Raw genomic sequence first — 23,193 nt, forward strand, 5'->3', positions numbered from 1 at the left:
GACACACACAGACATTTATGTTTGGCTGCATCCTTAATTTATGTGCTCAGTAGAGGCAAACTCTAATATTTTTACAATCTCACACAGATACATGAATGGACACACTCTCAAACATGCACAGATGCATATACAATTCATCTGTCATTCCCACAGAGATACTATACCCTCCAACATTCCACATATCAAAATAGGGAGCCACATGAATTTGTAAGAGTGTGAATCAACAATTTGAGTGCAAACATTGTTAATGCAGAAGAATGCACAGAACTGCACTGTTTTACGCACAGAACTCTCTGGGTGTATTTGTTGCATTTAGGGAAGCTTGAAAGTTGCAAGTTCATTCTTTGATGTGTCTTAAGACTCCCGTTTTTGAAATTTGCATATGTGATTGGGCATTGGAAGAGAGATCTAGGTTAAGGTGCTAGACTAAGACTTGGGATACCCAAGCTCAACTTCCAGTGAGCCCAAGCATCTCTCTGGTTGGAATTCAGCCAATCATTTATTTTCAATCTGTCCTGCTTCACAGGGTTGTTGTGAAGTTACACTTTGGAGTGTAAGAATCATATACACTGTTGAGTCTAATGATAGAAAAAGTAAAATTAAATGCACTTAGTAACAATAACAGTAATATTAATATGCGACAATACAATTAAATGGTCCCATTGAGCTTTTAAAGTTATATTGTCTACTTAGTTAGGAATGTGTAATATAGGAAATTTATCACATTGGCTTTGCTCCCGCAATAGACGTGGGATGTAACTTTAAGAAGGCGTAGCTTATTGCATTTCCCCATCACCAGTGAGTATGTAGCCCATTAGCAACCCAGGCTTCTACCACATCTTTTCAAGAATGGTAAAATCCCGTTCTTGAAAAGACACAGAAGAAGCCTGGGTTTCTCCTGCACTTTCTTAAAGTTACATCCTGAGTCTATCATAGGAGCAAAGCCAATGCAACGAACTCCTAAGTAAAATCTCCTGGCCTGACATCCCAAAGTTATCTTAACATCCACCTACCACACCAAGTGATAGAGATCTGTTCTGTTGGAGATCAGGGCACATTTCCAATCCCTCCACACCAATGAGCGAGGCTGTGATGAGGAATTGCAATTGTAATCCTGCTTCTTATTGTAAAACATGTGGGAGCATCTGGGGAATTTGGGTTATATCTGTCACCCAAGGAGGCCTCCTCATTATGTTTAATGAAAGACTTGGCCTTGCTCTGTTGGGAAATGTGAGAGAAAACGGGATCTCAGAAGTAATCAGTGCAAAATAATCAGTGCAAAACCTGAACAATAACCAGTCCCACCCCTCTCCACAGTCTAGCAGAGAAAACATATGAAACAGATTGAATAGTTTGATTTATAATACTTACCCAATAAACTCTGCTCATACTATAATGTGAGCTGACAAAAAGGCTGCAAGTTAGAGTGATGTAGAAAGAACATAAGTATAGTAATATTAACAGGAAATCAGTAAACATGCAAATTAGCAATTAGTGAGTACAAATATGCAAAGCTTGCTACTCTTCATTTTTGTGAAGACTGTTACTTGTATAACATTCCATAAATGTACTAGGCTGATGTTAAGAATAAAAGAACCAGAATTAATCACTATTTGAGAGTAATTAGACTAGTTAAAAATGTAGAGAAAGATATTTCTGCCATAAAGATACGATAGTGAGGCCGTGATTTATTAGTAGTGACAAGAACTTTCCAAAAGCACTTTCCTTCTAGAGATGCTGAATGAGAGAGACTTTCTGTAGTACAATAATTTTAATCATTTGCCTTTTTTGTATGTTGACAGTTAAAATTTCATCTGCTTGCTTTGGCTCTTGCTAATTAATTCAAAAGATTTCATATACAGGAAATGTGTGGCTGTATTTAAATTTTAATATTCTTCATGGTGTTGATGTTTTACAAAAGCTGACAAAATTTATCTCTGCTGGCAAATGACACCGATGAAACTGTGAAATGGAATATATTCTAAGTGATAATAGATCAGGATTTTTCAGTTCACTACTACCACCTGATATACATAAAATGTAGGTCATAGCACTAAATACTCATCTATAACTCTAACAGGAAAATGAATTATTCTGAAACAGTGGACACTCCCAGAAAGCCTCTTTGATACAGTCTTCATTTTCAGATGGCTAATCGTGATACCAAATTTCTGAATCACTGAAGCAATTAATTTTGCTTGAAATGCAATTTAAATGGCTTCCTCTCCTCTGCCATCTTTCTGTGGGTTTTTAGTTGGATGGTATTTGGTTGAATATATTTTCCGGGTGACAGGTCTGTCCTGCACAGCATGGTACCTAATGAACGGGGATGGAGAACAAGAAATGGCAGCTGAGACAGTTTTCAACAGCCACCAGTCCAGACAGAACTGACAAGCCAAATTTGTTTCCAAAGCTCTCAATATGCTGCCTTAGCTACCAATGAAGTACAGATTATGTGAACATGGTGAGTTTGGGGGTTTCAGTGAGAACTGAACTGTGTCACATAATTTACAATGGGGTCTGAAAGTAGCCTTGACACAGCTGAGATTTCTTTCTCAATTTTTCATATGCTGAATGCTGGATGGGGCTTATCTTTCATTATTTGAGGAAAGTACCAAACCATTGTCCAAGAAAGATATTTTCTCTTCTTTGGCTGCAAATGACTTAAGCATTTAAGTAGAAATTGGATATTAACAACTAATTTATTATCTCTCATTTGTTAAAATTTCAGCAATAATTTTAAATTGTATTATTTATTATATAGTTAAAAGCCTTTTTTGTTTTGTTTTGTTTTTGTTTTGTTTTGTTTTCTCCCTTAAAATTATCAAGGAATGCTTTTGATACATAAATGTTTTTAACTGTTTCTTTTTTAAAAAAAATCCACCAGTTCAGTTCAAACCAATCAAGGAATTAATTAACATATTAATTTTATCAACTTCTCATTAAAATTAACTTTTAATGATGGTTTACTGCAAATATGATACTGCAAACATTAACTTTGCCAGAACTCCACATGTATAGTATGTGGTTCCTTGAGAGTTGCACACACATATATAGCCAATTATTCTTTTAAGCCATAGTCTGAAAGTGATCAAGAACAGGGGGCCAATAAATGTCTGCATGGTGAGAAATATGAATAAATTTAAAAGTCCTCAGGAAAGAGATGATGTTATATTTGAGGTTATAGCAAGCAATAGCAATAGCAAGTACATTTCTACACCATTTATCGATGCACTTAAGCACTTCCTAAGTGGTTTACAATGTGTAAGCTAATTGCCCCCAACAAGCTGGGTATTCATTTTAGCAACCTGCGGAAGAATGCAAGGCTGAGTGGATTGGAGTCTGTGGGATCAAACTCACAACCTTGTGGCTGTGAATGGCTGCAGTACTAGCATTTAACCACTACGGCACCAGGGCTCCCTACCAGGGAGCCATGGCTCTGATATCTCACCTAATTCCAAGCAAAACACACATGTACAACATAGGAAATTGCCATATATTGAATCAGACCATTGATCCATCTGGGGCAATACTGTTGACACAGACTAGAAGTATCCCTCCAGGGTTTCCAGTGGATTCTTTCCTAGTCCTACCTGGAGTTGTGGAGAAATGAAACCAGAACCTTATCCATGCAAAGCAGAGGCTCTAGCACTGAACTGTGGACCACACCACAACCTAAAATGCTTTCATGCAAGAAGGCAAGAATGAGAAAAGTCACTGTTTAGTATGGTTGCACAAGGCTGCAATCCTGTACATTGTTTATTCAGAGTAAGCTCAAGTGAAAGTCTAAATACCCTGAAGGTACCAGATTCTGCCTGATTTTAGAAACTGTGGCACGATACACATGGCGCTAAGGCGCCATGCTGGTGCCATACTAGGGTTAAGAGAAAGCGCAGCAACCACACGGTCCCTAACTCTAGTACGGTGCGGCACCGTAACATTGGCAGCCCCCTGTATACATGGGCGCTGCCATTGTTATGCAAGCGCCATGCTGCATCCGCACATTGCCGCACGGTGCTTACATAACCAGTGTGCCAGTGGTGCATTTGTTATGCTGCCCTTTTGGCTTTAAAAGAACCCACTGAGGAAAAATGCTGCCACCGCTCTGAACATCCAGGAAGGTATGTACCAGGCCTAAGAAAGGTTAGGTCTGGTTATTACTTGGATCGAGGACTGCCAAGAATAACAGGTGATGCTGGCTATATGTCAGATGGAGGCAATGACAAGCCATCTGTGAGTTTTCCTTGCCTAAGACAACCCTATGAAATTAATGCAGTTGCTGTAAGTCAACAGGAGACTTGAAGGGACACAACACACACACACACACACACACACACACACACACGTAAGTGAACTCAGAGGGACAGAGTTTTTGAATAGAGAAGTGCAGGATTGCACTGCAAACCATTCTGCAAGGGCTGGTGGACTTTAATTTGGCTTTACAGGATACCCACAGATCTTTTTGCAAAACAGGTGACAAACAATTCAGTCCTATTCATGTCTTCTCAGACATAAGCTCCCTTGACTTTAGTGAGATTTACTTCCAAGGAAGGAGAAATATATGATTACAGCCAAAATCACTAAACTGCTCTAGATCTCTATAGCCATTAGGAATACCAAACATTTGGGATGAGACATTCTGCTGCTTAGATTTTTAAAAGATAGATTTTTATAGGAAATTGAATATTCCATTATAAAAATGGTACAGTTTTTATGATTGTAAGGAAGAAAAGAGCTTTTATCATAACTATACTGCATTCATCAACAGGATACAAAAGCAACATTGTTTTAAAAAACCTAATGAACCATTGGAAAAAATTGCATCAAATGTACAATGACAGAAGGAAACAAATGTTCAAAGTGTATTAAATAGTAACACACATAAAAATGTATTTAGCTAAATGTATCTTTTGAAAAAGATTGATGGGCTAAGCTGGGCTCAGCAACAGATGGGTCATGATTAATATATGATATAAGCCTAAAACAATCCATGCTGCATCAAACCAAAGACTTCTGTAGTCTGGCATTCTCACAGTGAAAAGCCAGATGCCTCTAGGAAGCAAATAACTGCATTTTCTCACCTGTGTTCTCCAGAACCTTGGGTTGAAAGGCAGATTTCCTTTCACACTAGAAATAATATACAGCCATCATGATTAGTAGCCACTGTGGATAGTATTCCCTTCTATGAACTTCTTTAAATCCCCTTTTAAAACCATTCATGTTGGCAGACATTACTACATTTGTTTTGGTCATGATTTCCACCATTTGGCTACACAGTGCATGAGGAAGTGGGTGCTTTTATTTATTATTTACTTATTTCATTTATATGTCACTTTATCTGATTTGAATTTCCTCCTATTCCATTTCATTGGGTCATCCAGATTTTAGTTCAATGTGAAACCTTTGCCTGCTTTCTCCATTCCATGCCTGACTGTGTACACCTCTATCACATCTTCTATGTTTCACTTTGCTTCTAAAGTTAAAAAAAATATCCAAATGCCAAAGCTGTTCCTCATAGCTCTGATCATGAGCGCTGGATGGCCTTCTTCTGCATATTTTCCAGAATTGTACATAGCATAAAGCAGGGGTAGGACTCATATGACCCTCCAGATGTTGTAAAACTACAATTCCAAGCAGCCTTATCTGGAACTGCCACTGGTTAGGAATATTAGAACTGCAGTCTAACAGCATTTATTATTATTATTATTATTATTATTTATTTATTTATTTATTTATTTATTTATTTATATAGCACTGTAGATTTACACATATGAAGCATATGGAGGGCTGGGTGATTCCTTCTTATCATATAAAAACATAAAGGAGATCAGATTTTCCCATGGCTTCAGAGAGCAAAATCTGGTTTTTCATATTATTCATATAGCAGAGATAGGTGTCATGCCTGAGTGCCAGTTTGCATGGATCCGTGTTATGAAACTTCCATATGTGCAGTGACCACAATGAGCTTTTTGTAGATGAGACTTCATAAGAATTTAGAAGACTAGTTCCAAAAATAAAATAACACAGTATGAATCCTAGGGCATATTTGAAGGGTTAAAAGCAGCAAGAGGGATGGAAGTGAGGGGAGAAATCCCTTGCCAATGAACTGATCATTTGTGCCACCAAGGGCAGACTTAGGGACAGGAAGGAGAAAGCACTCCTAGGTCTAAAACCAGCTTCACTCCTACCAATCTTTCAGGGGTGTGTGTGCATTAGGCAAATTATTATGCTATTTTTTATTGCAATAGTAAAGTGAAGTATTGAGCAAGCATCCTTATAGCCAAATGAATGGAGGGAGGGTCAGATGTTAGATAATGGAAAGACATTTTCCCAGGAAAGTTCCTGGCAGGGTGAGTGTTGATCTAAACATGAATGAAGAGAAAGGAAATTCATTAGAAAATAATTTTATATCAGGCTCCAAAACTGGTTGATATATGGATGCTTTCTTCAATAGGACAAGTTGAAAATGTCACATCTACACACATACATCTTTAAGTAGCGGATATTTGTCTAAATCAGAGATAGGAAGCAAGGATAAAGTGCATTAAAAAGGATTCAACAAGACAGGCAGGAGCCATTATAATAAAGTAGCATGGACAATATTATATATCCTGATGATATCAAGCTTCAACAGCTGGGAACATTTGGAGAATTGTGAAAAGAAAATAAGATTGGAAACTTAGGAACTATTTCATGTTAGTTATTTCTGTCCATTGTAGGTGAAGGGCTGTTCAAAAAGAAAATATTTTTTAAAGTTAAAAATACAGTTACAGTACATTCCTGAAATTCTAGTTCAACATGCAAACCACTACACTAAGTTATCAAAGGATGTTGGGTGTATTTTGCGGACTGGGGTCCAAAACACATTGCAGAAATAATCCAGTTTGAGACTGCTTTAACTGCCCTGGCTCAATGCTAGGGAATTCTGGGAACTGTAGTTTTGGGAGACATTTAGCCTTTTCTGTCAGAGAGCTCTGGTGCCACAATAGACTACAGTTCCCAGAATTCCCTAGCACTGAGCCAGGACAGTTAAAGCAGTCTCAAACTGGATTATTTTTGCAGTGTATTTTGGACCTGGGTTAAACACCCAGGTTAAATTTACCATTTGGGTGAACGAAATGGTAAAAATCTGGAAATCATGCCCTATGAAAAGTGGTTTAGGAAGTTGCGTTATGTTTGGTCTGCAGAAGAGAAAGTTAAGTGGTAACATGATAGCCATGTTTAAATATTTGAAAAGGTGTCATATTGAGGATGGAACAAGCTTGTTTTTTGCTGCTCCTGAGACTAGGACACAGAGCAAAGGATGCAAAAAGAGATTCCATTTAAAGATTAGGAAGAACTTCTTCATTGTGGAACTCCCTGCCTCCGAGTGTGATGGAGTTCCTTCTTCGGAAGTTTTTAAAGAGAGGATGGATGGTCATGTGTTGACAGAGCTTTGATTGTGACTCGCTGCATGGTAGGGCATTGGACTCGATGACCCCTGTGGTCTCTTCCAAATCTTTGATTATATGATGCTAGTTCCTATAAGTCTACAATAAGATTCAGGGGGGGGGGGGGATTAAATGCAGCCATTAAATGGGAGGCATCAGTCAGCCATAACTCCAGATTCCAGGAGCTCTATTTCTGTAATCCATCATGACCAGTCATGCTACCTGGGGCTCTGAAAGTTGAATAAACATCTGGACGGCCTACATTTACATACCACAAACCTGCATATTCAAGGTTTTTGATAGTTTGGAAGTGTCTTTGTGTGTACATCTGTGTCCTAGTAGAGATACCCTTTATAAATTTGTCTGAATCTAACAAGAATGCATGGGCTCTGGGCATGGTTCCACTTTCCCTTCATTTATTTAGCATGTGCTTATGAAGGAACAATGGAAGAGGGCTATTACAGAACATGAAACTAGACAATGGAAAAACAGTTTTGAGGGGGTCAATCTGAATGTAAAATCATTGAGGGAAGAAGTGCTTAACTCTTTCCCTGCCCTCAGATCTTTCTGTTCCAAATTATTCCACAAAATGTTCCCTGATTCACACATTTCCCACATTTAAGATGTATATTTGTGAGAAGAAACTCTGTATTTTAGAACTGTTCCATGGTAGAGATCTCCTCCTGGTTTCATACCCTGGCTAGTAAGCCAAATTTAAAATACACACTCTAATTTTAGAAGTCACATCAAAGTATTATTTAACAAACCACAAAAGAATTACCAAGATCATTGCTTGTGATGGGGAATGGAAAGACAAAAGGAAAACCTTTGAAACTAATGGTGAATTCATTAAACTTTAACTGGATCAAATATATCTAACTGTCTTGTCAGCAATATAGACCAATATGTGGCGGGATTGTTCAGAATGATCTTATTTTCAGTCTAGGGATTGAGAACTTTCAAATTTAACACAATGTATGAATGAAGAAAGACATGGGCTCCCACTAAATAATTGAACTGGTTTGTTCTCCATCATACAGTTATATCATGTGTGTTGTTGCCTTGTCTCAGCAGTGGCTGGTGAAATGGTTTTGTAGTGAGAAGCGTCAGGCATGGCAGCAGTGGCACTCTGGGTTCAAATTTAAAGGTACTGTGTAGAGAAGAATGTGTAAAGTGCTGAGCTATATCTCAAAAACAGATTCAGCACCCTGGATAGCTCATTTATAATCTAGAATTTAAAAAACCCTGACATGTGAACCACCAGTCGCTGATAAATTCAGAATAGCTGAGGAGAGAAAAGAAAATCTGCTGTTACTAGTAACCAACAGGGATCAGAATTGAAAGCAACATTACCAGAATGGTGGGAAATTTCTCTCCTGTCTTAATAGCCTAGCAGCAGTGGCTGACATTTTCTACTAGTGAATGGCTTTACTGGTTACAGTGGCTTGGCAGGTTGAAATGGATTCAAGAAATTTCAGAAGGGTAAAAGTGCTATATATATATATATATATATATATATATATATATATATATATTCTGAATCTAAAATAAATATTATCTGCACCCATCATGTGTCCTGTATGTCTGATGATGCATTTCTTCAAGTCATCTATGACTGAAATAATTTGACAAGCAGAGCAGATTCCATGTACCATTTGACTGTGTAGATCTAGTGGGGAAAAATCCATACCAACCTTATGCCAGTTGGAACACACAACATACAACCATTTTCACAGTGAAAGCATTTGTTTTAGGCTTTAATGTGACTTAGCCAACACTAGCTCTTTACTCTGCAGTTTCCAGGGGGAAATGTTTTATTCTTGTTTTATGAAGTGTATGTCCTGCTGGATTGGTGTTGCATGGGTTAGTGTGGGGTGGGGCTGGGACAGACTGTTGGATGACATCCTACATCCAACAAGTGTTTTGCCATCTTTTGCTCTTTCAAGGAACAAATTCAGCTCATGTTCTCATACAGGTAGGGATTTAGACTGCAAGTTTGTTTTTGCCTCACATCAAACCCCAGGGGTTGCTTTCCCTGCTTCTGAAAAATACTGGCTGTTGGAAGCCTTTGGAAAGGGGGGGGGGGGGGCGAGAGAGAGAGAGAAGAAGAAAAAGTGGGGCAGGAAAAGCAGCACCAGCCAAACATTACACCGAGAAAGAGCTCATTTAGTAGACACTGATTTTAATTCAATTAAGAATTTGGGGTAGAAAGGGAAGCAAGAGTTAGGACTTCAGCCCTGTAGTAAACACAAAAGGTGGACATAGCTGGCTACATCAAAAGATAAAACTGTTTGGAAGCATGAGCAGCCCCAAAATATGTACAGCTTTCATATCTCTGAAAGTAATGGACAAAGTCTATAGAAGCAGGAAGAAATCATCCTTTATATTTGAGCAACATTCAGCTGACAGGAGGTGGTTATATCAAACACTGCCTTTCTGTGGGAGATGGAAAAGAGTTAAAGCACCACCAGTCAAGCATCAGCTTTTGTGGAAAGTTTTTGAAAGTAGGTTAAGGACATCAAATGCAAAACCATTCCAGCAAAGAAAGTTTGATCAAGGACAGGCAGTACTATTGGAAGCTCGCCTTTCCTTCCTTGCTGAGGTTATATCAGGCCATTCTTCCTGGGGTAGGCAAAAGGTGATGCTAAAGAAGTACCATATACTGATGTTGTCACAGAGCATGACAAAGAGTCGTGCTTGATATCAAGCAAAGGACTTGTGGGATAAGAAGAACTGGCCTATTGGTTTTGCAAGCCAAAAAAGGGGGAAAAAAGAACATTCACTAGCATTTCTAGATTTAGATAGCTGACCCTCAGGCAGCCTTGACCTGTTCTCAGAAGAAAGCAGAAAGAATAACTGTCCTTAACAACCCTTTTTTCCCCAAAGAGGTGAGCATCCTAAAGATGAGACACAGGTATATAGAAATTCATATATAAGATATTTAAACATGGTAATCTGCAATCCATTCTTCAGCTAGACAAAATTGGCATCTAAGCAGCAAATGAGGAGGTAAAAGTGGCAATAACTGCTTAATATTAATTATCACTTTCTTAAAATTAATGAAGAATAAGTCCTCCCTCTCTTGTTGAATAATGACTGGAGTGCAGACAGAGGAAAACTCAACTTATATCTGATAAGTCACAATAAAGAGAACATCTTTGTTGCTATAAGATGACAATACAGGCAGCTAAGAAAGTCTTATCTGCACACACTGCCTCTGTAAATTCTCATCTAGCTGAACTATTTAGTGTGGTAACTCAGACATCTTCCCACTGAATCCAATCCTAGAGCCTTCTGCAGTTTGCTGTGATGCTTTTAACCATTCACAGATAAAATCTCTCAGATGAAAGCCAACTTTGATGCTGCCATTACAGCACAAGTTGACAATGGGGTGTCCAGCAACTCCATAAGCAGGATTACACTGCATCAGTTTCAGTTGGTGAGTACTGCAGATGTGGTCAAACTGCTAGGATGAGTAAAGAGGACGACTTGCTCCCTCAGTCCCTATCCTTCTTGTCTGGTCATTCAGGGAGAAGATGCAGTCAGATTTCAGTTGCAGCATATTATCAATGCATCTCTTGGTGAGGGAAGTTTTCTGTGTTGTTTTTCATCTTGGGCAAGGTGATTGAGAAGATAGTTGCATTCCAACTCCAGGCAAATCCATTTCAAACCAGCTACAGAGCAGGATACAGGGTTGAGACTGCTTTGGTTGTCTCAGTAGATTATCTTTGCTTGACCATTGACGGCATGGTATGTCCCAGTTGGTGCTTTTAGATATCTCAGTGATGTTCACTACCATTGATCATAGTATCCTTGTGGAATGCCTATAGGATTTGGGAAGTGGGAGCACTGTGCTTCAGTGGTTCAAGTCCTATCTCTCAGGTAGGTCCCAGATGGTGGTGCTTGGTGATAGATGCTTCTCAAAAAGGGAGCTATTATATAGCATACCACAAGGTGCCATTCTATCCCCAATGCTGCTGTCTGTCCATATGAACCTTCAAGAACACTAAGATCTACAGAGCAAGGCGTTTTCTCAGTCTTGTCAACATCACAGTCTTGCTTGGTGAGGACATGTGAGAGAGTCTTCTCAGTGGCTGCTCCAAACTTATGGAACTCCCTTCCACAGGAGGCTAGGCTGGCTGCCTCCCCAGTAACATACGACATACAAATACATAAAAACACAACACATAACATCGGTTTAAAAAAACACACAAACCAGCTAAAACACATAACATCAGTTTAAAAGAACATATAAAACCAATACATATTAAGCTACATATTAAAGTGACCACTTCATAGTTTAATATTCATAAGTGGGGAAGTTTTTGTAAAAAAATTCCATGTTTTATTTATTTTAAAATCTTTTGTATGACTTTTAAATTATTTTATATTGTATAATATAATGTGAGCCTGACCCTGGCTCTGATCCTGCTTAGCTTCCATGGATCTGGTGCCTTTGGGGTATTTAAGGCTAAATAATAATAAATAAATTTTTTATTTCTATCCCACTTTTTGCCAGGCAATCAAAGTGGCGTACAACAGGTTAAAATACATCCATATATACATAATGCCCCCCCCCTTAAACAAGATTAAACAATGTAAGATTAAAAACTACATATTAAAACCGACTAAGCTAAATAAAAATCATCATGGGCAGAGTTCACTGGATGGGAAATCTTATTTGTGGCCGAGCATTTTATTCCGGGAAGGCTTGCAGGAAGAGATCCGTCATAATGACCTTTTTAAAGCTCTCTAGATTGGTAATTTGACGGATCTCGTCCGGCAGGCCATTCCATAAGTTGGGAGCGGCTGCAGAGAATGTCCTCTGGGAGGTTGCCATCAACCTGGTCTTTAAGGGCTGTAATAAATTCCTCCCAGAGGACCTACGGGGCAGATTATATGGAAGCAATCCCTTAGATAGGTTGGGCCCAAGCCATGTAGGGCTTTAAAGGTGATAACCAACACCTTGTACTGTGCCCGGAAACTGATAGGCAGCCAGTGGAGTGACTTCAATATTGGTGTTATATGGTCACTCTTTGCTGTTCCTGTGAACAACCTGGCATGTATTATGTATTTTAGTACATAAAATATATCAATCTAATAAAAGATATATATGAACTGAAGGAAAGCAATGAATTAATTCCAGCAATCAGTAAAAAAACAGACTGACATTAAAATGTTAAATAATAATAATAATAATAATAATAATAATAATTATTATTATTATTATTATTATTATTCCCAAGGATGGAATCACAGACATTACTGGGAAGAGAGAGTTTATATGAATTGAGAGCGATAGTAGTGGATCTCGCAAGCATTGTAATCTATTGGAAAGACAGAAACGGAACAACTACCAGTCCCGTGTAAACTCACACATGGAAAGGGTCTAACAGAGAAAAGACTGAAGCTTAGTCTTCCTCACAAGATATACAAAAGTAGCTTTACTTGCAGTACAGAGGAAGGAGCTGGGCATGTTCAGCTTGGTGAAGAGAAGACTGAGGGGTGGCATGAGTGCACTCTTGAAATACCCAAAAGGACTGCCACAAAGAGGAGGCTGCAGGCCTGTTCTCTGCTGCCTCAGAGGGTGGAACTAGGTCTAATGGATTTAAATTGCATAGGGGTAGATTCCAAATGGACATTAAAAGAACTTCTCAACAGTGAGAGCAGTTTGGCAATGGCACCAATTGCCTAGAAAGGTGGTGCGGTCTCCTTCTCTGGATGTCTTCAAGAAAGAGGCTGGACAGCTACCTTTTGGGGATGCTCTATCTGGAGATCCTGCACTGAGCAGGGATTTGGGCCCCATGGCCCCTATAATCCCTATCAACTCCATGAGTCTATGAATAAAATCCATAAATGCATGGTCCAATGAAGGACAGAGAGAGAAGAGAAAATGGGTGCAGGCAACTCTGATGGAGAAATGGGGTTGGTATGATGAAACAAATTAACAGGAATTCTAGCACCATTCCCCTACATAGGTCAACCATTCCCAGGCATGAGATTTGAGTTTGAGAAGTGAATTTCACATTTTGAACCCCACTTTCATGCAGCAGTTCATTCAGCATCATGACTGAGTTGGCATTTGGCATGGGTTTTACACATCCAGGCATGTAGAAACTAGTCCACACTGACTTTTTTTCTGACTCTCTGTCTCCCTCTTTTTCTTTCTTTCTCTTTCTCTCTAAGTCTCTTTCTTCTTAGGGCTAACATAAGACAACGCATCACCTGCCTAATCTGCTTTTTCAAAGGGAAATTCTTGACAAATGTCATGGTAACATGCCAATTCCATGGTGACATGTCATCCACTTTGAAACATTAGCTAATTGATTAGTTTGGGTACTTCTTTTTCCGAAGATCATTTGATCCTTGCTAGGAAAGCCAGCACCATAGAGTATATTTTAGGTCCAGCCAATTACAAAAAAACCAATGACTCAAATGTCATGAATCTCTAAGTATTAGCTTTGGCTGAAGATGCTCCTTCTTCTCTGGTCATAAGGCTAAGCAATGGGAGGATTGTCTCCTATGAAGGCAAGTGTGGGCTTATGGCATGAGAATATAAATAAATGTTTCCATATGGACAAAGGATTTCCAAAGCCAGCTAACTACATCACAGTTGACAGGCCAGCATGCAATGTGTCAGCATAAGTCTCCAAGGGCTGTTGTGACCAGACATTCCAAGCTGTGCCTTAATAGTCTCAATTAAAGTCAAATGGAAAGTCATCTACAGCTTCTGAAATCGAGCCCAGCTTGTGCTGGTGTCACACAGGATGTCTCCTTTTCAATTTTGCAATCACTGGCAGATTTTGCTCTCACATAAAATAAAAATAAAAAAACCCTTGTGTTTAGTATGAAGAAGCTGTGCCACACAGTGCATATAGTGCATGCACAGCCACGTACCAATTAGTTGTTGCTGTGTGCCTTCAAGTCATTTCTGACTTATGGTGACCCTAAGACAAACCCATCAAAGAGTTCTCTTCACAAGATTTGCTCAGAGGAGCTTTATCTTTGCCTTCCTCTGAGGCCGAGTGTGTATGACTTGCCCAGCCTTTACCTTGGCCAAGTGGGGATTTAAATCTTAGTCTCCAGAGTTGTAGTATGATGTCTAAACCACTACACAGTACTCTCTCCCAGGGCAATTAGTACTTTACATAAAACAATGTTAGAGTAACTCTGGCTAGTACATGCATACTAAATTGTGAGAAGGGATGCAGAGAGCAGCATTTGTAATATAATTTTCTTATGTACTTCCCAGAAGCTATTTAGTCAATTGTATATTTACTTGTTCATTTGTATTCCACCATTGCCACAAAACAGTTCAGGTGGCCTGCACTGGGATGATTCCAATTTTATCCTCTTAACAACCTTGTGAGGTAGGATTGGCTTAAAGGTTGAGATTGGCCCAAGTCACCAAGTGAGTTCTATGGATGAGTAGAATTTGAATTCAGGTTTCTCTCATCTTTACCATATTTACTGTGGTAAATGGTTTACCACGTTTGCTGTGGTGACATTTAGACTCTTGATGTTTGCTAAGTATATTTTCAGCACTGAGAATTCTGCTTGAAGCCATTTGCTGCTGCCTGCTTCTTTTGCTCCTGCTGCAATCATAATACACTATACAATCTAAAGGCTTTTAAAACTCAGCTCTAAGCAATATCCCATTGTCTGCTGAAAACTTTCTTGCCCACCTTCTGTCAAATTCAGTGTCTGGGGCACATGAGAGAAGGGACTCATCATTCAAATTAAACCGTTCTGTTTAACTTCAGTGATAACTAGCAAGTGGAAATATAAAGTGGAAAGACTTGTTGTTCTGCTTATTAGCAGCTATTGTATGAGAGAAGAAAATCCATTTCAGTTAATAAATGCCCTAATCATCTCTTCTAGTTGGAGTTTGTGAACTCAGCAGTCAACTGGGCATAAAATATAAAAATATTTTCTTCTGTGACATGCTAAGTAATGAACCAGAGAAGACATTAAGATACTTAGAGCCAGGCTTCACATTTCCAGCCTGGGAACATCATCATCATCATCATCATCATCGTCATCATCGTCATCATCGTCATCATCATTTTATTCATTTATATCCTATCTTTCTCTCAGTAATGAGAATCAAGGTAACTAATAGCATATACAGATTAAAACATACAAAAGCTTCAATAAAGTTATAAAAATATAATAATTTTAAAAACAATTAAACAATAGAGAAAGTTGAAAACATTAAACATTAAGAGTAATTAAAAGATAACATGAGCCTGGTACAGACCAGCACTTTGTGCCAGCCTGGGTCTGAAAGTAGGGCTCGGGAGAGCAGAGCGTCCACACACTCCCAAGCCCTACCATGCACCGCGGGTGCCATGTTGGCACACCACCATTTGCACAGCATGCACAATGTTGATGTGCCTCATATGCTGCATCCAAATGATGCGCACATAGAGGACATCACAGCGCCACTCCAGGGCACTGATTGCACCTTAGCAGCAGCAGAGAAAGAAGCCGTGTTTTGCGGCTCCTTTTTCCAGGCATATCATCGCGGCGCCATTTGGTTGGCGCAGTCATGATCCGGGGAAGAAAGGGGCAGCCTCTGTCTTCCCCTTTCTCCCAATCTGTATAGACCCATACAAACATTAAAAACAGCACTGCACAGCCTTTTAAAAATCCCTCCCTGGGAGGTTTTCTGCAGAAGTTTCAGAAAGCATAAAGGCAGATTTTCAATGGGCCTTTTTAGTTGTGGCACCTCACTTTGGAACAATAATGGTGGCAGAATTCAAAGACAGCCATGTTTGTCTGATGAGTATGCAACATGATCTTGTAGTATCTTTGAGACTAACGTAGAGAAAGAAGTTTGTAGTATACGTTTTTGTAGACTGTAGTGTAAAACACACTGCAGAAATCATCCAGTTTGAGACTGCTTTAACTGCCCTGGCTTAATGCAAGGGATTTCTGGGAACTGTCATTTTGTGAGACATTTACCCTTCTTTGTCAGAGAGTTCTGGTGCCACAATAAATTACAATTCCCAGGATCCCCTAGCACTGAGCCTGGACAGTTAAACAGTGACAAACTGGATTATTTCTGCAGTGTGTTTTGAACTTAAATCTAATTAACAATTTGTAAGCCGCTCTGATAACCTTTTGGTTGAAGAGCGGGGTATAAGTAAATTATTATTATTATTATTATTATTATTATTATTATTATTAAATCTACTTGCATCTGATGAAGAGACTTAGGATGCATATACACTGCAGAATTAACACCACTTTAGCTGCCATGGTTCAATGCTATACAATTCTAGGATTCATCTTTTGTAAAATATTTAGCTTTTTCTATTACAGCGTTCTAGTGCTACAATAAAGTACAAATCCCGGGATGCCATAGGATGGAGCCATGACAGTTAAAACAGGGTCAAACTGCATTAATTTTATAGTGTGGCAGCAATTGGCATCTATGAAAGCTTATGCTACCAAGTTCTTTATCTCGGTGTCAAAGGTGCTAAAGTATCCCATTGCATTTGGAACAATAAGTGGCACTGATTTAATCTGAATTGCCTTTGTACTTTAGTGAATTTTGGATTACATTTTAAGAATGTGTGCTGCAATGTCTGCATGTCTGATGCAGTGTAATTATAGCCCAAGATCTGGAGGGCTTCATGTACCTCATTCCTTATATATGCCACAATTAAAGAGAGTGACAACACACTTGTGCGACTGAGGAATACATCAAAAATTGTATCTCAGTTTTCCTAGTTGTATCACATCTATAAAATATTGTTAAATGGTGCCAGAAGCCAGTAGACTATGTGTTGGCAAACAATGGCAGTCATTCTCTCTTCACTTACTTAGACAGATGGATTTCATGCTTAAAGCACTTTAGGCAACTCCAGGGGCTCTTGGTTATGTTCCTCATGTTGTCACTAGTTTATGGGAATCCCACTTAAGCCACTTTTACCCACAGAGTAATGGATGTGTCCTGATGAAGCAGATCCAGGAATGTTGTCTTGGTGCCAGATTTTAAAAACCAGTTAGGCAGGTTTTTAGCACAAGTCATCTCCCACAAGCAGTAGATCCACAAGCCAGTCTGAAAGATTTCAGATGATGGTTAAATACTATTTCTAAACATTTCAGAATTGCCAGAGCTGGTATTTGTAACTCTTAACTGGCACACTGACCACTTACGGCAACTTCAGATAACAGTACAAATTCAGATGATATGATTTACTACAGCAAGAGACCCACTTGAATATTGTACTCTGTCAGTACCTCTGAAGATTTAGGTTATAATCCACAGAAGCTCAAGCTAAAATCATTTGGTTAGTTAAAAGAATCATGAGACTCCCCCTCCCCCTGCTTCCCTTCTTTTTACATGTGTTGTTATCACAGTGATGCCTAGAAACTTACTTTTCAAAATAATATTTCTACTCATTTAACCGTTTGTCAGTGCTTACTGTGAAGCCAGCATGGTGTAGTGGTTTGAGCACTGGACTACGACTCTAGAGGCCAGGGTCTAAATCCTGACTTGGCCATGTAAACACACTGGGTGACCTTGGGCAAATCAGACTCTCTCAGCCTCAGAGGATGGCAATGGCAAACACCTTCTGAAGAAACTTGCCAGGAAAGCCCATGATGGGTTTACTTTACAGTCACCATAAATCAGAAATTATTTGAAGGCACATAATAACAAACCACAACAGTGCTAACTGCGCTTTACATTTATTTTAATGTGTCATAAAAATGCAATCTGTGTGGCTGACTTCTGCTAGACATTGATTTGCTATGGATATCCATTTGGTATTAGGACTGTGTTTGTGCTTCAAACATTCTGTGCAGTACATTCAGACACAATGGGCCAGCATAGCTTATTGTCTTAATCAAAACTGAGGTCATGGCCAACTTACCAAAATCTTTAATAACCACCAGAGAAGTCATGATACAAAAGGGAAAAGGAATGGAACAGGACAAGAAAGGGAGCTAATCTCAGCATTTCATGAAGCTATATAAGGCATAATATAAGGCAACAGTGAACAATGAATATGAGAGAAATGACTGATGACGTGATTATCACAAGGCAGAAGAGTTCAAACAGGTCCACCTGATATTTTGGTCATTCAGAGGCAAGGCATCTCCTCCATCAGGCAGTTTGACGTAGTAAGTCTCTGAATATTTAACTTCTTGGGAACATGAGCAGTTGGATGCTATGCCCTTCATGTCATGCTTGTGGCCTTCCTATAGGCATCTGTCTCATTGCTGTGGAAACAGAATGCTGAAATGAGCTGCATCTGCACTGCAGTGTTATTTGTAGTTTGTTGTAGTGACAGAGCTCTCTGACAGAGAAGGCTAAATATCTCACAAAACTACAATTCCAAGAATTCCATAACATTGAGCCATAGCAGTTAAAGTGGTGTCAACCTGGATCAATTCTGCAGTGTGAATGCAGCCCTAGATAGGCTTTTGGCCTGTTCCATCATGATTCTTCCTGTCATGAAAGCCAACAACTTCATATAATTGCATGCATGCTGTGATTGAAAAAAGACCAGTAAATGGACATAGATGGTCACCTCTTCTGTCACAGCACTGTACAGCTTTCACCTGAACTGGCAAACACTCTCTCTCTCTTGAAGAATGTTATGTTTGAGGAGATGTTGGGAGACACATTGACCCAGATTCTTTGCACTTTTGACACATTATAAATACATGCCAATGTAGTCACAACAAATTCCACAGCAGTGTAACCAAATGTGCAGTGAGTGCCTTGGCCTTGAGCTCACATTGGCAGTGCACAACAGTCAATTATCTCCCACCCACCAAGTTAAGAAAAATGAGACAGGGGCCTGTGTATGTGGTTGCAATGTTTAGCAGCACTGGTTAAACTTACACAGCCTCCAATAAAGTACAAATGCTTACACAACTAGTATACCAATAGGATTCCTGTCAAAAGCTCTGTGAATGACTGGGGTGGGAAAGTGTGGAGGGATGGAGGCATTTTTCACAGCTTTACTCTCTGGAAGGGCCATACCAGCACTCCTGATGTGACTGCAAATGATGCCACATCATTTTTTGTCTTAGGTTGATTTTTGGCCATGAGGAGCTGGGGTTTTTAAACATTGTAGATTGAGGGGGGTTGGGGATGAAACTGTCACATCTGGTGGAGATTCTGAACTGTTTGGGCTCCAGTAGTGAAAAGTGTTAAAGATTTTGGGGTCTGGGGGCTTCAGGGACCACATGTTAGTCCCCAAGGGCCATAGAAATTCAGTAATCCACATTTCGCTCACCGTGATCTGTGGTGTGTGACCTAGACAGGTAGCTTCCTAAATTGTGCAAGCAATAGGCAATGAACATCCATTAATGTTCCCCAGTGGAGTGTGACTGCATGGATGCTAAACTCGAGAGTAAAATGTGGAGTTCATCATCCTACAATGTGAGATCTCCACTATATATCTAAGTGAGGGTTTCATCCACTCTTTGTGCACTCAGCCATTCAATCCTTGAATCTTTGCATGAATATACTTGGAGTGAATTGTAATTAAAATGATACCCTTCTGGTTTATATCTATGATTGTGGCAAAATGGGAGGGAAAAGGGTATTGTGTTTGCATGTCTCATTGCTTCAGAGCCTAGCTCATGGTTTTTTTTGTGTGTGTGTATAGCAGGGGGTCCCTCTATGAGTATTTGGGGCATAGAGGCACCAAGGCTGTTCATCACAAGATCTGTCCGGACAGTTTAGGTAAGGTTGAAATGACTTGTCAGATTTCCTAGAGATTGTTTCCAGAAAGTGAATTATTATCATGCAGAGCACACAGCCCTGGAAACATCACTCAGTAGGAGAAATGTCAAACAGGGATGGAAAAAAAGTTAGAACAATTATCTCCCTGGAAGAACCAAATGAGTCAGTATCTGTTGTTTATGGAACTTTCTGCCGTGTCATCTGAAGAGGCTGATCTGCCATTTCAAGTCTCACACCAGGAATTGCACAGATGGCATCAACGCAAGGGGGAAGTGGAAGAGATCCAAGCAGACAATGGTCTGATGTCCACTATATTTATGAAAATTACAAGCACATTCCAATATGGTAATTGGGGGCAGAGCTTTGGCAGACTGTACCTTCGAGACTTCATTTGCAGACAAACAAGTTACCTGATTTATCTCATTGTTCACCCAGTGTTTCTCTTCAGAACTGCTTGTGCTGTGATGGCAAAGTAATGTTTCCATTTAGTTCACTGTGAACTGAACTGGAGATGCAATTATTCTGTCCCCTCCCCTTTGCCAAAATTTATTATCTTTTGCCATCAACCCAGAGAAAATAACCCTTTTATTAGCAGCCCTCAAATAAGAGAACGGTTAATCTCTTATCAGTGAGTGTTTTTTATTGGACAGTAAAGTTTTTACTACACTGTTCTTTTTTTAAAAAAAAAAAAACCTTACAATAAAAATAAGGCCATAAACCTTTAATAAGACCTATTAAGAAAACCAGCAGGTTTATTCATGAAATCAGAGTCGATATTAATATGCATTTGACTGCAATTTTTCATAATCCCTAAATTATTTGCATCAGTTCTACCACAGCAAACTGCTTATATGCAAAAGTTCTGAATCACTAAATTTACTAAATATTTCTGGTTCTGCACGATCAAAAGGCAAGTTCTATAATCTTTAGCTGAACAACACAATATAATTAACATAAATCATTACAATTCTGAGTATTAAAAATTACAAAAAATATTAAAGCTGAGACAACCATGGGACATTATGACTTTCTGCTTAAGGAGAAGAGAGATCCTGTTGGCAATGATGGATCCAGAGGGAACTGCTTATTGCTAAAATGATTAGAAAACCAGATCTCTTGCTCAGATGTCTACAAACAGATTGGTGTCATAAGGCAGAAATATACATTTTATGAGAGAATTTGCCCCTAGATTCTGATGAAAAGTTATATATTTTGTTCCTTAGTAGCTACTCTTCTCCACTGTCAATGACAAATACATCTTTGGCTGCATCTGCACTGCAGAAATAAAACAGTCTGACACACTGCCTCAATGATATGGAATCTTGGGATTTGTAGTTTGTTATGGCATCAGAACTTTTTTACAATCTAAATTGCTGACAAAACTACAAATACTAGAATGCCATAGCACTGAGCCATGACAGTTAAGGAGTTGTCAAACTGCATTATTTCTGCAGTGTAGATGAAGCCATTGTTGTAAAAATGTAGTCGTGTTTTCTTTTTTGAATTGCAATATTTTAATGACAGCATCAGAAAAATGAACTTTTTAATTTTAACCCACCCCCCCCCCCCCCAACATTTCTACAATGGAATAATTACAAATGCAATTTGTGCTCTGGTATTTCATATTATAAGCTTATGAGATGAACACTTTGAGATAAACATCTCACTGATAAATTCAGTAGATTATTTTATTGTTTTTTATATGCTGTTGATAAGGTTACATTAATAACGCTGCTGTAGAAGTCAACAATTAACATTAATCTTTATGGTCTAAGGTACAGGAAGTGGTATTCTAGTAAACTGAGGAGCCAGTGCTAAGAATTTTTAAAATTTTGAGCCATCAGATAAAAAAAATAATGAAATTCTCTGACATCTGTATCAGATTTGCAGATTGCTGAGTGATAAAGCTTTGTGTTTGTGTGGATGACCAGGTTATGTGTGTATATATACTCCATACCATATGCCAGCCTGCACTAGTCCAGCACCCTCCAAATGAGTGGGTGCTGTCTTGAGTCCCTATCATGGGAGAAAGACAGAATATAAGTAAATAAAATAATAAAAATAATATAACAGTCAGTGGCATGACAGTGCCCACTCTCTCCTGACTATGAATGATGGGAATAGTATTCTGACATATCTAGAGGCTGCCATGTTAAGTAACTGTGCTGTTTTTATCTTATTCTTTAATGCATTGCATTTTTATCCTGCATTTCTATGAAATCCAGCACTCAAGGGTGCTAAGAAACATTACAAGCAATTTAAAATAATGGAAGCTTTATTATTGTAATAAACAAAACAGATGAAAAGGCCAGATTGAAAAAATTCATCTTCTCATTGATCCTAAAAGCCATGAGAGTGGGATTTATGGTACCTCCAAGGAGAGTGTGTTCCTCAGTCTGCGGCAGCCCAAGAGAAAGCCTTCTACCAAATACTTGGTGGGGTAATGGTATATTCCTGCCCTTTTGTGTATTCCAGCACTTTAAAGTTACTTAGCACTGTATCATAAAAGCAATTAAATTGCTGTCCCAAAGACTAATTTTTTCTTCCATGATTTGCATAGGTTTCCATGGCTATTTTTTTATGGTCTCCATGGTGCTGAAAGAGATTTTCTGATTGGGACCACCGTTGCTGTGACAATAATCCACATCTAACAAGCAGCATGAACGCAAGCACTCTCAACCACCTACCATTAGATATTTTAAGATAACTAACATTATATCAGGAGGGCCAAATGTACTTTGTAGGAGTATCTGAAGTGGTAGATTTTCAAACCATCCTTCTGTAAAACACTGGTCAGTGCTCTGCTGGAATGCTTCATGTTGGGAATGAATGCATTCACATATATAACCCAATTCTGGTTTCGTAGTCTCAAATTCTGCACTACCTGGTTGCAAGAGCCTACTAAACTAAACTGTATCACTTCAGGTAGATACTGAATGCACTTGATTAATGCATATGATATGAACCTGATGGTGGTAGTGATGACAATAGTGCATAATCTCACTCTACCTGCAGAGTAGCTGATATTTGAAAACCAACTATTTAAGGCAA

Source organism: Sceloporus occidentalis, unplaced genomic scaffold (genome assembly GCF_023333645.1).
Source record: "Sceloporus occidentalis isolate IW3139 unplaced genomic scaffold, rSceOcc1.0.p SCAF_3, whole genome shotgun sequence".
NCBI lineage: Eukaryota > Metazoa > Chordata > Lepidosauria > Squamata > Phrynosomatidae > Sceloporus > Sceloporus occidentalis.